The sequence below is a fragment of the Acyrthosiphon pisum genome, chromosome A2 (genome assembly GCF_005508785.2).
Source record: "Acyrthosiphon pisum isolate AL4f chromosome A2, pea_aphid_22Mar2018_4r6ur, whole genome shotgun sequence".
NCBI classification, from domain to species: Eukaryota; Metazoa; Arthropoda; class Insecta; order Hemiptera; family Aphididae; genus Acyrthosiphon; species Acyrthosiphon pisum.
Genome location: NC_042495.1, coordinates 40,085,536 through 40,088,869, shown reverse-complemented (window position 1 = coordinate 40,088,869; position 3,334 = coordinate 40,085,536).

The window sequence follows — 3,334 nt, the reverse complement described above, 5'->3', positions numbered from 1 at the left end:
TTTTTGATAAAACAAAATAAAATTTTATTGATATTTTTAGAAAAAAAACTAAAAAAAAATGAAAACTGACAATGTCCGTAAAGAGCTCAAAATAAGTCAAAATATTTTGAAAATTTATCGTGTATAGAAAATGGAAATGTAAACATTCAGTCAAAATTTCATGCATCCACGGTCATTTTTTTTAAAGTTACACCAAAAACCAAAATCGATTTTCTCGAAAACAGATTTTGCGTAAAAATTCCCGTTTTTCCTTAATTTTTCTTTTGTTTTTCCCGGCGCTTTTGAAAACCACTGGGAAATTTAAATTTTGACCTCCCCAATGCACCAACGATATTCACTTTCTGATCGAACAAGATACTGAAGTTGAAAATCGTAGCATTATTTCGACTACTTATCGTGTACACAGACACAAAAAAAATAAAAAAAAAAATAAAAAAAAAAATAAAAAAAAAAATAAAAAAAAAAATAAAAAAACACACATCATTGTAAAATCAATACATTCATCGTTTTACTCAGAATCTAAAAATATATTTATCAAGTTTCAACTGTCAACTATAGTAAGCAAGATGTAAATTTCATATAATATGTCTTACCAGAATGAATTCATTTTTGAAAAAACAAAGTATTTGCATACCAATTTTCATAAATTATTTGTAATTTTTCGGTAAAAGTATGAACTACTTGTATGAAAGACCTTGTATTAAATTTTCTAGCCTTAGCTATACACATTTAATATTTTATAAGTTTTGAACTACAAATGAAATGTGGTTTTGACGAAATTTGAACTTTAAATGCTTATAAAACATAACCATGATGCCTATGTATCGTTAATATTTTAGCTATAATAAAAACTTATGTATTACATTTTTAAGCTTTTTTGACTGTATAAATAATTTTTTATTGAAATTTATGGAAAAAAAAAATTTTGATTAATCAAATACAATCCAAGTGGAGACGGTATAACCAAGCTGGTTACCAAACAATTTTAATAGATTTTCATTTGTTTCTCCAATTATTTTAGAAAGCACTAAGCGCACTCAATGTTGGCCTCCTAAAAGTACTAACTATAATTCCAATTTGCTTCCGAAAACATACATCGGGCGACGGGCATCGAAGTTTATGATCAGAGCATTTTTTCAACCAGAAAAGTTGAGAAGTTACAAGCATTTTAAAATACCTCAAATAAACGTCTGAAATTATTAGACTAAACAAAATAAAAATAAAATTGTAACTTATTTTCAAGCCCCCCTCTCCATTGAAACATCCTGCGTACGCCACTGAAACGTGTGTTAATGTCTTAAAAAAAAACTTTAAAATGTCAATATATTTCATAAATAAATAATTGTAAAAAAATGTAGGTACTTTTAAAAAACTTAAATATTTAACATAATCGTTGCCCGTAGGTATTGAATAATTTTGTTTGTTGTCTAAAATGTTGTCATTTTTAACAATTTCTATTTCAGATTACTTTTTACTGATTTTATTTTCATGTTACTATTTATGGTTCTTAATTTGTGTATGTATATTGAATGTAATTATTTGAAAAAGTTTGAGAATTTTTATCGAATATTTCATATCTGCAGATATTAAGACGCAAAGAATCTTTGGGAAAAAATGGACAAAGTACAAAAACAACCAGTCTCTACCAATAAATAATATAATACCTAATAAGGTACCTAAGTTACTCAATATACTCTAATAATTTCAATATAACGAGTTATAAAATATCAAAACCTTCTGGGTGCCGGCTTTTGAATTACTGAAAAAAAGAAAAAGCCCGACACGAAAAGTTGAAATCATTATGGGAAAACCAAAGTTTAGTGAATAAAAATCGAATTCAGACAACCTCTGTGGTAGTACCCAATTAGGCTTAGAAGAAAACGGCCAACTTTAAATAGATTTCACACACATCTAAGAAGATATTGACTAATTGTATATCGTTCAAAAATGAAGAGTGAAAATATTTATAAAATGTTATCATACACAGAAATTGCCAATATAAATATTTGGTGAAAATGTCAAGTATCTATACGGTTATTCGTTTTTGAGTACCTAGTGCTAAAAAAATTAATTCGATTTTGTCAAAAACTGGATTATTAAAATTAAAATTAAAAAAAAAAAAATGGGCAAGTGAATGTCGCTCTGCTGCATAGTAGGTTACAAGTGGGTCACTGTATAATGGATGGTATTAAATTTGAATTGGATAAGAAAAACTGTTCTCAGCGGAGACTGAATCTAGGTATAAGATATATTATATATTTATATAATTATATACTTTAATACTTATATCTATGGTATTAAAAAAAAAATTGACCTATAATAAATTCCAAATTAATCATATCACAATATCCATTAGGTAAAGCGTTATACATCAACAACAAACCGTGGTACTATCATAGATATATAATAGTATACTTTAGAAGTTTCAAGTACCCACAAATAATATTATACAATCACAACAAAATAACTAAAATAGTTATTCCAGGTTTTTTAATATATAATTTTGTCTAAATTTGAACTTAAAATGACTATAAAAATAAACTGTGCTTATGTATATCTTAGAATTTTTGGTAACAGAATTAAATATTTACGTGAAATCTTGTTTTAAATTTTCAATCCTTAGATATAAAAGTTGAACATTTTATAAATTTTTAACTACAAAATAATTATTCAATTTTAAATTTGATAAATTTTCTCAAAATTTCAACTTTAAATGCTTATAAAAAAAATGTGTGCCTATGTATTTTTAATATTTTACAATTGCTATCGTTTTTCAACTGCTATTGTAACAATATATCAGGAGCCTTGCATTAAATTTTCACGCATTTTTACCAAACAAATAAAATTTTATTGATATTTATAGAAAAAAAAATTCAAAAAATTGAAAAATGACAATGTCCGTAAGCAGCTCAAAAAGAGTCAAGTTATTTTCAAATTTTTATCGTGTATAGAAAATTCTAATATAAACATTCAGTGAAATTTTCAAGTATCTACAGTCATTCGTTTTTTAATTATAATTAAAAGTGGCATTCGGGGACTGCCGCGATAAAGCTATTGCATATTAAATAAATAAAAAGTTGATATGATTTTAAATTTTTAGATTCTGAACGAAGTGATGAATGTATTGATTTTACAATGATGTGTGTTTTTTTTTTTTTTTAAATTCTGAGTGGAACGATGAATGTATTGATTTTACAATGATGTGTGTTTTTTTATTTTTATATTTTTTTATTTTTTATTTTTTTATGTTTTTATATATATTTTTTGGGGCTGTGTACACGATAAGTAGTCGAAATAATGCTATGATTTTCCACTTCAGTATCTTGTTCGATCA